Below are 13,101 nucleotides of genomic sequence, written 5' to 3'. Positions count from 1 at the left end.
CTCGGGCGCCTCCTCCCAGGTTCAGCCCAGCGACCCGAGCTAGGGACTCGGAGAGGCGCGCCACGGAGCGCGGAGCCGAGTCCAACCGCCGCGCGGGTGCAGGGTGCACTGGGCGCGGGCATCTGGAGCAAGCCGGCGCTGCTCGGATGATGCCTGATCGGTCCGGACCCTTGAGCTGAGGGATGCAGGCTGGGGCATCGCCGGGAACTTACAGCGTAGACGCGTATTAAACCTGATGGAAAGTCGAGGACTCTCCGGGCTCCGGGTCATCCTGGCATCTTGCTTGCCGCGACGGGTCCCCCTCTGTGACCGCAGCTGCCATTGGAGCCGAGCAACCTCTGCCAAGCCTGCCAGGTTCCAATGTTCCATCAGAGGCTTTAGCTAAGTTCTGGACTTCTCTCAGAACTCTTGAGACCCTGGATGTTTCTACTCGATTACACAGGACGAATGACCTCTAATTGAGATTATTCAAATTGGGGATATACTTTTTACAAACTTAAAAATTATGTTTAGAAATTAATGACATGGGGAAATACTCATATTTTTAAATGAAAAACTCATGTTGCAAAATCGGACCTCGATTGTGGCATTTTAAAAACGGAAAGAAATGTACCAAAACATTTACAGAAGCTATGGTGATAGGATAATAGGTTTTTGTTTTCTTTGCAATTTTCTGATTTCCCAGATGTTCTACATTGAACATGTAAGTATTTTATAATCAGGAAAACGTTTTAAAATTCAATGTTGTTTGCCTTAGGACTTCAAAGAACTTTTTTAATGTAATAGAGCCAAAATTAACTACAAATTAATGATAGTTTTCTCTTCGTTTTCTTAGGGGCTAGTGCCATGACTTTCAAGCCAAGATTTTCCTTGGGTAAGCACATAGGATTCCTATGTGTAACTAAATGTGGGTCTAGAATTACACTGGAACCATTTATTATGTATACAAAGGGTAACCACCACATTTGAAGGCTGGGCAGAACACTTGTGAGCTATTTTGGTATTTCAGTCCAGTGAAGGATCTAATGGCTTTCCTCATCACTATCACCCCCCAATGAAGAAAGAATCCCCCTTTTGTAGCAAGCTAAGGGTATCAGAGGGTTTATGCCTGTATTTATTTCCCCTGATTCAGATCTAGTACAATGTCAGGTATATAGTGATTTCTCAACAAATATTTATTCAGTGAGTGAATTTTTATACTGGGAAGATTAATACAAATAAAGAGAAGTGAACAAAATGTCCATGTACAAATCAACAAATTATCAAAAAGCAAATACAGCTAGAACCCCATATCTAAAGAAATGAAATATTCACTAGCTCTCTAGAAACTCCTTTTGTGTTCACTTGCAGTTGCTAACACTTTCTTCTCCCTAAATTAACCACGATTCTGACGTCTTCCAATAAGGTTTAGTTTTAGCTTTGTGTGACTGGAATCTTACGAGTTCTTTTTGCTGAAATTTATGAAATTCATCCATGATTTTGTGTGTAGCTATTTTGATGCATAGGACAAGCTAGTGGCTGAATTTTTTTCCATAAGAATTCCATTGTCTAGCATAATTTATTGAAAAGTGACTTCTTATTGCTCTGTAATGCTACTTCTGTCATGGAATAAATGTCCCTACATATATGGGTCTGTCTGTGCTCCCTCTTTTCTGTCCCATTGACGTATTTGTCTGTCTTCATGCCAGCACCACATTGTCTTAATGAAAATAGTCTTATAATAAGTCTTCATAGTTAGTAGTAGAAGTTCTCTTACTTTGTACAATAGATTTCTGGCTATTCTTGACCCTTTCTGTGTTCATATAAACTTGAAAATCAGCTTGTCAGTTTCCATAAACTGGGATTTTAGTTGGATTTGCATTGCATGTATACCTCCTTTTGGAAAGACTTGGCATAGTTGTAATATTATGTCTTCCATTCATGAACATGGCATAGTCCTCCATTTATTTCCCTGTTAATTTCTCTCAGTAAGATTTTATAGTTGTCTGTCTAAAAACCTTATACATATAATGTTAAGTTGATTTCAAGGTATTTGGTCTTTGTTTTGTTTTTTGCAATTGTAACTTATATCTTCTTAACATTTATTTACCTGTTTGTCAGTATTATATCACGGCTTCCCTGGTGGCTCAGACAGTAAAGCGTCCGCCTGCAATGCAGGAGACCTGGGTTCAATCCCTGGATTGGGAAGATCCTCTGGAGAAGGAAATGGCAACCCACTCCAGCATTATATCATAGTAAAATAAATTGTGTATATTAATCTTGAATAGGCTAGTTTTTAAAACTTATTAATTACAATGATTTATCTGTGAATTATTTAGGATTTTCTACATAGATAACTGTTATTCATAAATAGTGACAATTTTATTCCTTTCTTTCTAATCCTTATACCTTTTATTTCTTTTTCTTGCCACCAGGACCTTGAGTACAAAAAGAAGTGACTATAGGATGAGTCATTGTTTGGGGGGTTAAATTTTGCCCCCAAGTGGGTACATCAAAGTCAGAAACCCCAGTATCTGTGAATGTGACCCTATTTCCAAATAGGGGTGGTTTTTTTTTTCGTGGATGTAATCAAGTTGAGATCCTATTGAAGTAGGTTATATGACTAGTGTCCCTGTAAAAAGAAGAGAGACAAAGAACCACCGCCCCCGCAAGGGGAAACACCATGTGAAGACAAAGAGAGAGATTGGAGTGGTACATCTCTGAGTCAAGAAATGCCCAGGATAGCTGGCAACCACCAGAAGCCAAGAAGAGGCCAGGAAAGACCCTCCCTAAGGAGAGTGTGGCCCTGTCAGCACCTAATTGCGGACATCTAGCCTCCAAAACTGTGAGACAATACATTTTTGTTGTTTTAAATGATCCCAGTTTGTGGTACTTTGTTATGAGAAGTCTAGGAAACTAATAATACACTTGTCTGTCCTAATGCCAGAGGAAAAGCTTTCAATAGTTTACCATTAAGTCTGATATTTGCTGAATATTCTTTTAAGTGAGGACATCCTTTTTCAGCTTAAGAGAATTCCTTTTTAGTTCTGATTCATTAAGAGGTTTTGTCACAAATTTGATCAACATCACGTACTGAAAGCAACCAGAATAATCACATGATTTTCCCTTACTCTGTTCATGTGAATTGCATTGATTTTCAAATCTTCAGCCATCCTTGCTCTAATACACCCAATATGTATTAACCTTTTTTTATATTGCTATACGGGCGGGTCATGGTGGAAAGGTCTGACAGAATGTGGTCCACTGGAGAAGGGAATGGCAAACCGCTTTAGTATTCTTGCCTTGAGAACCCCATGAACAGTATGAAAAGGCAAAATGATAGGATACTGAAAGAGGAACTCCCCAGGTCAGTAGGTGCCCAATATGCTACTGGAGATCAGTGGAGAAATAACTCCAGAAAGAAAGCTGAAACTCCAGTATTTTGGCCACCTCATGCGAAGAGTTGATTCATTGGAAAAGACTCTGATGCTGGGAGGGATTGGGGGCAGGAGGAGAAGGGGACGACAGAGGATGAGATGGCTGGATGGCATCACTGACTCGATGGACGTGAGTCTGAGTGAACTCTGGGAGTTGGTGATGGACAGGGAGATCTGGCGTGCTGCGATTCACGGGGTCGCAAGGAGTCGGACACGACTGAGCGACTGAACTGAACTGAACTGATATGTATATAAAGCAAACTTAACAAGAACTGAAAAAAGGCATTTCTCCTGAAATGAAGTTCAGGAAAAAAATACCAGTAAATAAATTGATTTGGCTTACCAATTCGGGCCAAGCAAATTACCAGCTTTCCATTTTTATGATAATGGGTAACTTTGCTTTTTTTTTTTTTCAGGATGTTAGCATCTATATTCACAAATCAGACGAGCTTAAAAAAATTTCCTTTTTGGAATTTCCTGTCAGTGTTTTTTTTTTTCTTAGTCAGGATTATTTTAGCACCTTAACATGAATTGGCAAATGGTTGGGGTTTTTCCCTATGCTCTGAAAAGATATGTGAATGATTGCCATTATTTCTGCCTTGATTGTTTCTTTTAAGCCATCTATGCCTAGAGTTTTCTTTATTGTAGTTTTAAATTATAGGTTAATGTTTTTAATGATTGAGGACTCTTTAAGTTTTGTATTCTGTCTATTTTTCCATGTATAGTTTGAGAAATTTACTTCATTTATATTTTTAAATTTATTTACATAAATTTGTTTAATACATCTTTTTATAATTTTGTAGGTCTGCAGGACTTATAGTAAAGGTTTTCTTCATTCCTGACATTGACTGTTTCCACGTTTTTTTATTTTTTTTTTCCCAACAGCTCCATCAAATGAGTTTAGGATTATAATATATTGATTTTATTTCATTAGTTTATATCTTTATTCCTTCCTTCTCTTTCTTTGAGTTTAATTTCCTATTATTTTCTATCTCGTTGAAATAGATTCTACTCTTTTTTTCACTTAGCAGTATGCATTAACATGTCCTCCATGTCATTTCAGTTCAGTTCAGTTCAGTTGCTCAGTCACGTCCGACTCTTTGCGACCCCATGAGTCGCAACATGCCAGGCCTCCCTGTCCATCACCAGTTCCTGGAGTTTACCCAAACTCATGTCCATTGAGTTGGTGATGCCATCCAGCCATCTCATCCTCAGTCGTCCCCTTCTTCTCCTGCCCCCAATCCGTCCCAGCATCAAAGTCTTCCAATGAGTCAATTCTTTGCATGAGGTGGCCGAAGTACTGGAGATTCAGCTTTAGCATCATTCCTTCCAAAGAAATCCCACGGTTGATCTCCTTCAGAATGGACTGGTTGATCTCTTTGCAGTCCGAGGGACTCTTAAGAGTCTTCTCCAACACCACAGTTCAAAAGCATCACGCTCAGCCTTCTTCACAGTCCAATTCTCACATCCATACATGACCACTGGAAAACCATAGCCTTCACTAGACAGACATTTGTTGGCAAAGTAATGTCTCTGCTTTTCAATATGCTATCTAGGTTGGTCATAACTTTTCTTCCAAGGAGTAGGTGTCTTTTAATTTCATGGCTGCAGTCACTGTCTGCAGTGATTTTGGAGCCCCCCAAAAATAAAGTCTGTCACTGTTTCCACTGTTTCCCTATCTACTTGTCATTAAGTGATGGGACCAGATGCCATGGTCTTCGTTTTCTGAATGTTGAGCTTTAAGCCAACTTTTTCACTCTCCTCTTTCACTTTCATCAAGAGGCTTTTTAGTTCCTCTTCACTCTCTGCCATAAGGGTGGTGTCATCTGCATATCTGAGGTTATTGATATTTCTCCCAGCAATCTAGATTCCAGCTTGTGCTTCTTCCAGCCCAGGATTTCTCATGATGTACTCTGCATAGAAGTGAAATAAGCAGGGTGACAATATACAGCCTGGACTTACTCCTTTTCCTATTTGGAACTAGTCTGTTGTTCCATGTCCAGTTCTAACTGTTGCTTCCTGACCTGCATATACGTTTCTCAAAAGGCAGGTCAGGTGGTTTGGCATTCCCATCTCTTTCAGAATTTTCCACAGTTTATTGTGATCCACACAGTCAAAGGCTTTGGCATAGTCAATAGCACAGAAATAGATGTTTTTCTGGACCTCTCTTGCTTTTTCCATGATCTAGCAGATGTTGGCAATTTGATCTCTGGTTTCTTTGCCTTTTCTAAAACCAGCTTGAACATCTAATGGCTTCAGTTCAGTTTAGTTCAGTAGCTCAGTTGTGTCCGACTCTTTGTGACCCCATGAATCGCAGCATGCCAGGCCTCCCTGTCCATCACCAACTCCCGGAGTTCACTCAGACTCACGTCCATCGAGTCAGTGATGCCATCCAGCCATCTCATCCTCTGTCGTCCCCTTCTCCTCCTGCCCCTAATCCCTCCCAGCATCAGAGTCTTTTCCAATGAGTCAACTCTTCGCATGAGGTGGCCAAAGTACTGGAGATTCAGCTTTAGCATCATTCCTTCCAAAGAAATCCCACGGTTGATCTCCTTCAGAATGGACTGGTTGGATCTTCTTGCAGTGCAAGGGACTCTCAAGAGTCTTCTCCAACACCACAGTTCAAAAGCATCATGCTCCGCTTTCTTCACAGTCCAACTCTCACATTCATACATGACCACTGGAAAACCATAGCCTTGACTAGATGGACCTTAGCTGGCAAAGTAACGTCTCTGCTTTAGAATATGCTATCTAGGTTGGTCATAACTTTTCTTCCAAGGAGTAAGCGTCTTTTAATTTCATGGCTGCAATCACCATCTGCAGTGATTTTGGAGCCCCCCCCCAAAAAAGTCTGACACTGTTTCCACTGTTTCCCCATCTATTTCTCATGGACTGATGGGACCAGATGCCATGATCTTCGTTTTCTGAATGTTGAGCTTTAAAACTTTTTCACTTTCCTCTTTTACTTTCATCAAGAGGCTTTTAGTTCCTCTTCACTTTCTGCCATAAGGGTAGTGTCATCTGCATATCTGAGGTTATTAGTATTTCTCCCGGCAATCTTGATTCCAGCTTGTGTTTCTTCCAGTCCAGCATTTCTCATGATATACTCTGCATAGAAGTGAAAATAAGCAGGGTGACAATATACAGCCTTGACGTACTCCTTTTCCTATTTGGAACTAGTCCATTGTTCCATGTCCAGTTCTAACTGTTGTTTCCTGACCTGCATACAGATTTCTCAAGAGGCAGGTCAGGTGGTCTGGTATTCCCATCTCACTCAGAATTTTCCACAGTTTATTGTGATCCACACGGTCAAAGGCTTAGGCATAGTCAATAAAGCAGAAATAGATGTTTTTCTGGAACTCTCTTGCTTTTTCCATGATCCAGCAGATGTTGGCAATTTGATCTCAGGTTTCTTTACCTTTTCTAAAACTAGCTTGAACATCAGGAAGTTCACATATTGCTGAAGCCTGGCTTGGAGAATTTTGAGCATTACTTTACTCGCATGTGAGATGAGTGCAATTGTGCAGTAGTTTGAGCATTCTTTGGCATTGCCTTTCTTTGGGATTGAAATGAAAACTGACCTTTTCCAGTCCTGTGGCCACTGCTGAGTTTTCCAAATTTGCTGGCATATTGAGTGCAGCCCTTTCACAGCATCATCTTTCAGGAATTGAAGTAGCTCTACTGGAATTCCATCACCTCCACTAGCTTTGTTCGTAATGATGCTTTCTAAGGCCCACACTTGACTTCACATTCCAAGATGTCTGGCTCTGGGTGAGTAATCACACCATCGTGATTATCTGGGTCGTGAAGATCCTTTTTGTACAGTTCTCCGTATTCTTGCCACCTCTTCGTAATATCTTCTGCTTCTGTTAGGTCCAGACCATTTCTGTCCTTTATCGAGCCCATCTTTGCATGAAATGTTCCCTTGGTATCTCTCATTTTCTTGAAGAGATCTCTAGTCTTTCCTATTCTGTTGTTTTCCTCTATTTCTTTGCATTGATCACTGAAGAAGGCTTTCTTGTCTCTTCTTGGTATTCAGTAACTCATTTGTTTTTTTATTGCTGAATAGCTCTCCATTGTATGCTATACTGCTGTTTATCCATTTACCTACTAAAGGACAGCTCTTGATTGCTTCCAAGTTATGGAATTAGGAAAAAAGACACTATTAGCTCTGTATACAAGTTTTTATACAGGTGTAATTTTTCAATTCCTGTGGATAAATACCTTGATTGCTGGATCATATGGTAAGAGTATGTTTCATTTTGTAAAAAACTGCCAAACTGTCTTCCATGGTGACTGTACCAGCAATGAGTGAGAGTTCCTGTTGCTCCACATCCTTACCAGCATTTGGTGGTGTTAGTGTTTTCAATTTTAGCTATTCTAATAGGTGTGTGTGTGGCAGGGTTGGCAGGGGAGGGTGGGTGTAGTAGTTCAGCTCTTAATGTTGTGTAAGCCGAATTCTTTTTTTTTTTCTTAAATCCATGACTAACAACATTCCTGAGAAGAAAGAATCCTGAAAACTATGATACAAAGAACTTAGATTGTGTTTTTTTCCATTTGTTTAAACTAAAAACAAAACCAAGAATAAGTTACCCATTTCTCCCATCCCCAGCTCCCACTGCTGGCAGTCACCATCCGTTTCCTGTACGAGATAAGCTGTTTTTTTGTTTGTTTGCTTTTGATGTTTTAAGATTCCACCTATGAGAAATAATGTGATACTTGTCTTTCTCTCTCTGATTTATTTTCCTAAATTCATCAAAATTTTTAGCCTTTCTTCTTTCACATCTATGTGCAATTAAAATGATAAAATTCCCCTTAAGAAGCACTTTAGATGCTTTCCACATCTAAAATTTTGATATGTAGTATTTTCGTTATCATTCAGTTAAAAATATTTTCGAATTTACACTTAAAAAAACTCGTGTTGCTTAGAAGTGTGGTTTATTTCCAAAACATAGCTCTTTAACAATCCTTTTATTAATAAGTCCTAGCTTAGTTGTATTGTGGTAAGAAAGCATACTCTTTATTTTTCATTCTTTTAAAACACTTGAAGACTTGGTTTATGACATAAGATCTGGTCAGTTTGGGGGGTAAGCAGTTTCCTGTGTATTCAGTGTCTTCTGCCGTTGCTGGACTCAGTATTCTGTGTATGTTCATTAGATCGAGCTTTTAATCCTACATTTCATATCTCTATCATTCTTGACCTTTTATCTGCTTGTTATAAGGGTTATAAGAGTTACTATAGGAGCACGTTAAAATATCTCATTATCACTATAAATTGTCAATTTCTCCTCATAGATTTGTAAATTTTTCTTCATGTGTTTTGAGGCAACTTTATTATTTATGAGTACAAAAAACTACAATATTATATTTTGATAAGTTATGAAGTATCACTCTTTACTTCTGGTAATGCTTTCAGCCTTGAAGTCTGAATTATAACTCACCGTCTTTCTTTTGTCTACCCAATGCATGGTTTATCTTTTACTATTATTCTACTTTTAATCTATCTGTCCTTATATTTCAATATATCTCTAGTAAATAGCATAAATTGTTTCTTAAATAAAGTTTGGTATCTTTATCTTAAGCAGAATATATAGCCTGTTTACATTTAATGTATTTACTTCATGTTTCTATTTAAATATAATGTCTTCATATTTTATTTCTATTGGTACCCTATTTTATGTTTCTCTTTTTAGTCTGATATTTACTCATCCTTTTAATACTCTTTCAGTAGTCTTATTAGAGATTACAGCATGCAATCTTGATTTTTCAAAGCCTATTGTTACTTGTTAGTTTTATTCTCTTTCTGGATAATATAAAACCTCAGGACACTTAATTCTATTTGCTTTCATGTAATTTTGTGTAGGTGTAGTCATGAATTTTTTTTTTTATCCCCACAACTCATAATCAGTTCAGTTCAATTGCTCCGGCATGTCCAACTCTTTGTGACCCCATGGACTGTATCACACCAGGCTTCCCTGTCCATCACCAACTCCTGGAACTTGCTCAAACTCATGTCCATTGAGTCGGTGATGCCATCCAACCATCTCATCCTCTGTCATTCCCTTCTCCTCCTGCCATCAGTCTTTCCCAGCATCAGGGTCTTTTCCAGTGGGTCAGTTCTTCACAATAGATGGCCAAATATTGGACCTTCAGCTTCAGCATCAGTTCTTCCAATGAACATTCGGGACTGATTTCCTTTAGGATGGACTGGTTGGATCTCCTTGCAGTCCAAGAGACTCTTAAGAGTCTTCTCTAACACCACAGTTCAAAAGAATCAATTCCTGGGCGCTCACCTTTCTTTGTGGTCCAACTCTCACATCCTTACATGACTACTGGAAAAACCATACCTTTGACTATGTGGACCTTTGGCAGCAAAGTAATGTCTCTGCTTTTTAATATGCTGTCTAGGTTGGTCATAGCTTTTCTCCCAAGGAGCAAGAGTCTTTTAATTTCATGGCTGCAGTCACCATCTGCAGTGACTTTGGAGTCCCCACAAAGTAAAGTCTCTCACTGTTTCCATTGTTTCCCCATCTGTCTGCCATTAAGTGATGGGGCCAGAAGCCATGATCTTCATTTTTTGAATGTTGAGTTTCAAGCCAGCTTTTTTCACTCTCCTCTTTTACTTTCATCAAGAGGCTTTTCAGTTTCCTCTTTGCTTTCTGCCATAAGGATGGTGTTATCTGCATATCTGAGATTATTGATATTTCTCCTAGCAATCTTGATTCTAGCTTGTGCTTCATCCAGCCCAGCATTTTGCATGATGCATATAAGTTAAATAAGCAAGGTGACAATATACAGCCTTGATGTATTCCTTTCCCAATTTGGAACCAGTCTGTTGTTCCATGTCTGATTCTAACTGTTGCTTCTTGACCTGCATACAGGTTTCTCAGGAGGCAGTTAAGGTAGTCTGGTATTCTGATCTCTTTAAGAATTTTCCACAGTGTGTCGTGATCCACACAAAGAATTTGGCATAGTCAATAAAGCAGAAGTAGATATTTTTCTGGAATTCTCTTGCTTTTTCGATGATCCAGCAGATGTTGGCAATTTGATATCTGGTTCATCTGTCTTTTCTAAATCCAGCTTGAACATATGGAAGTTCTCAGTTCATGTACTGTTGAAGCCTCGCTTGGAGAATTTTGAGCATTATTTTGCTAGTGTGAGATGAGTGCAATTGTGCGGTAGTTTGAATATTCTTTGGCATTCCCTTTCTTTGGGATTGGAATGAAAGTTGGCCTTTCCAGTCCTGTGGCCACTGCTGAGTTTTCCAAATTTGCTGGTTGGAACTAAATCAAATCCCTTATGATTATACAGTGGAAGTGACAAGTAGATTCAAGGGATTAGATCTGATAGAGTGCCTGAAGAACTATGGATGGAGATTCATGACATTGTACAGTGGGCAGTGATCAAGACCATCCCCAAGAAAAAGAAATTCAAAAAGGCAAAATGGTTGTCTGAGGAGGCCTTGCAAATAGCTGAGAAAAAGAGAAGCTAAAGGCAAAGGAGAAAAGGAAAGATATACCCATTTGAATGCAGAGTTCCAAAGAATAGCAAGGAGAGATAAGAAAGCCTTCCTCAGTGATCAATGCAAAGAAATAGAGGAAAGCAATAAAATGGGAAAGACTAGAGATCTCATCAAGAAAATTAGAGATACCAAGGGAACTTTTCATGCAAAGATGGGCACAATAAAGGACAAAAATGGTATGGACCTAACAGAAGCAGAAGATGCTATTAAGAAAGGGTAGCAAGAATAAACAGAAGAACTATACAGAAAAACATCTTCACGACCCAGATAATCATGATGGTGTGATCACTCACCTAGAGCCAGACATCCTGGAATGCGAAGTTAAGTGGGCCTTAGGAAGCATCACTATGAACAAAGCTAGTGAAGGTGATGAAATTCCATTGAGTTATTTCCAGTCCTACAAGATGATACTGTGAAAGTGCTGCACTCAAGTATGCCAGAAAATTTGGAAAACACAGTATTGCCAAATAAAATCATATACATTTAGATTTATCCAAATATTTGCATTGTCTTTGCTCTTTATTACTTCCTGTACTTCTAACTTTATACACTGATCATTTTCCTCCTGCCTAAAGAATTCTATTTGGTATTTCCTTAAGTGGTAGTCTGCTGGTAAGAAATTATTTTATTTTTATCTGGAAATGTCATTCCTGAAGGATATTTTTGCCCAGTATAAAATTATTTTCATTCAACAACATGAACATGTCATTTCTTTTGACTTCTCATTTCCATTATCTCTATTGAGAAATCTGCTATTACTCCTTTGAAAGCAGTCTGTCTTTTAAAAATCTAGATGATTTTAATATTTTTCTATATTTTCAAAGCAGTTATATTAGAATTTGCTTAAGTACAGATTTCTTTTTATTTATCCTTCTTGGGATTCATGGACTTCCCTTGTAGCTCAATCAGTCAAGAATCTGCCTTGCAAGGCAGGAGACCCAGGTTCGATTTGTGTATTGGGAAGATGCCCTGGCAAATGAAATGGCAACCCACTCCAGTATTCTTGCCTGGAGAATCCCATCTACAGAGGAGCCTGGCAGACTACAGTCCATGGGGTCACAAGAGTTGGACACAACTTAGCCACTAAACCACCACTACCTAGGTTTGTCACAGCTATTCTTCCAAGGAGCAAGTCTTTGGGCTTCCCTGGTGGCTCAGCTGGTAAAGAATCCACCCGCAGTGCAGGAGACCTGGGTTCAATCCCTGGGTTGGGAAGATTCCGTGGAAAAGGGAACCACTACCCACTCCAGTATTCCAGCCTGGAGAATTCCACAGACTGTATAGTGCATGGGGTCACAAAGAGTCAGACATGACTGAATGACTGGGATTCACAGGGCTTCTTAATTCTGTGACTTGATGTCTCTTACCAACTTTAGAAAAGTTTCAGTCATTCAAAAATCACTTATAAGCTGTGCCACTACCTAAAGCAATTACTTTCATTTGTGTGCATTCCTTCATGGTCTCTTTCACATGTTTCTAAAGCATTTTTGTGATACAATAGTGGTGTAAATTGTATAATATAAATAACAGATAAAAGGTAAGATTGATATAAAATGTGTACAGTATATTTTGCATCTATCCAAATGTATTGCATTTATGAAATGTGAAAAGGATTCGCTAGTGTGTCAGCAGTTATCTTTTGTAGTGTCAAAATAAACTGGAGGTTTATATTTATAGCTTGCCACTTTTGTTGTAGTTTTGATTCATCATAAAGAGTGCTGTGTTTCATTTACTAATGATTTATAAGTACCAGAGAGTACAGTTTTATCATATTTAGGTTTTTTTCCTAGTATATCATAAGCAAGTTTTACATTTCTGCTGCTTTTAACATAAATATGGCTCTCAAAGCTACCTCTCAGTGTCATTCAAAATACTTTATTTCTTTGCTATTGTGTTACTTTTTTCCTCATTTATAAATGACACCTTAGTTGAGTCAAATGTTACCTTCCTTCAAACTACAAAGAAGCTTTGCTAAATTAAATTCATGTTTAGAAAATAAATGCTGAAGGCTTTTGTTAATTCTTGCATTTGAATGGTGAGTTTTCGCCTGGAAAATTCCTTTCAATTGTTGGGATGAGGGTGAAGTCACCTTAGATCACTAGGAGGTGCTGGGGTCTGGCTAGGACTCAGTATTGGAGGGAAGTCACTGGGACTCTCTTATTG

The 13,101-nt window shown here is 38.8% G+C and overlaps 1 long non-coding RNA gene across 1 annotated transcript; it reads left to right on the top strand.

The window, feature by feature from the left end:
* The first annotated feature begins 28 nt into the window (after positions 1–28).
* Positions 29–12,612, top strand: LOC105611875 (uncharacterized). Its single transcript, XR_001434692.4, has 3 exons — positions 29–703; positions 836–874; positions 2,415–12,612. It is a non-coding gene; the product is annotated as an uncharacterized LOC105611875 (long non-coding RNA).
* Positions 12,613–13,101: the final 489 nt, after the last annotated feature.

This window comes from Ovis aries, chromosome 5, assembly GCF_016772045.2.
Source record: "Ovis aries strain OAR_USU_Benz2616 breed Rambouillet chromosome 5, ARS-UI_Ramb_v3.0, whole genome shotgun sequence".
NCBI lineage: Eukaryota > Metazoa > Chordata > Mammalia > Artiodactyla > Bovidae > Ovis > Ovis aries.
This window is presented reverse-complemented; position numbering and strand designations above follow the sequence as displayed.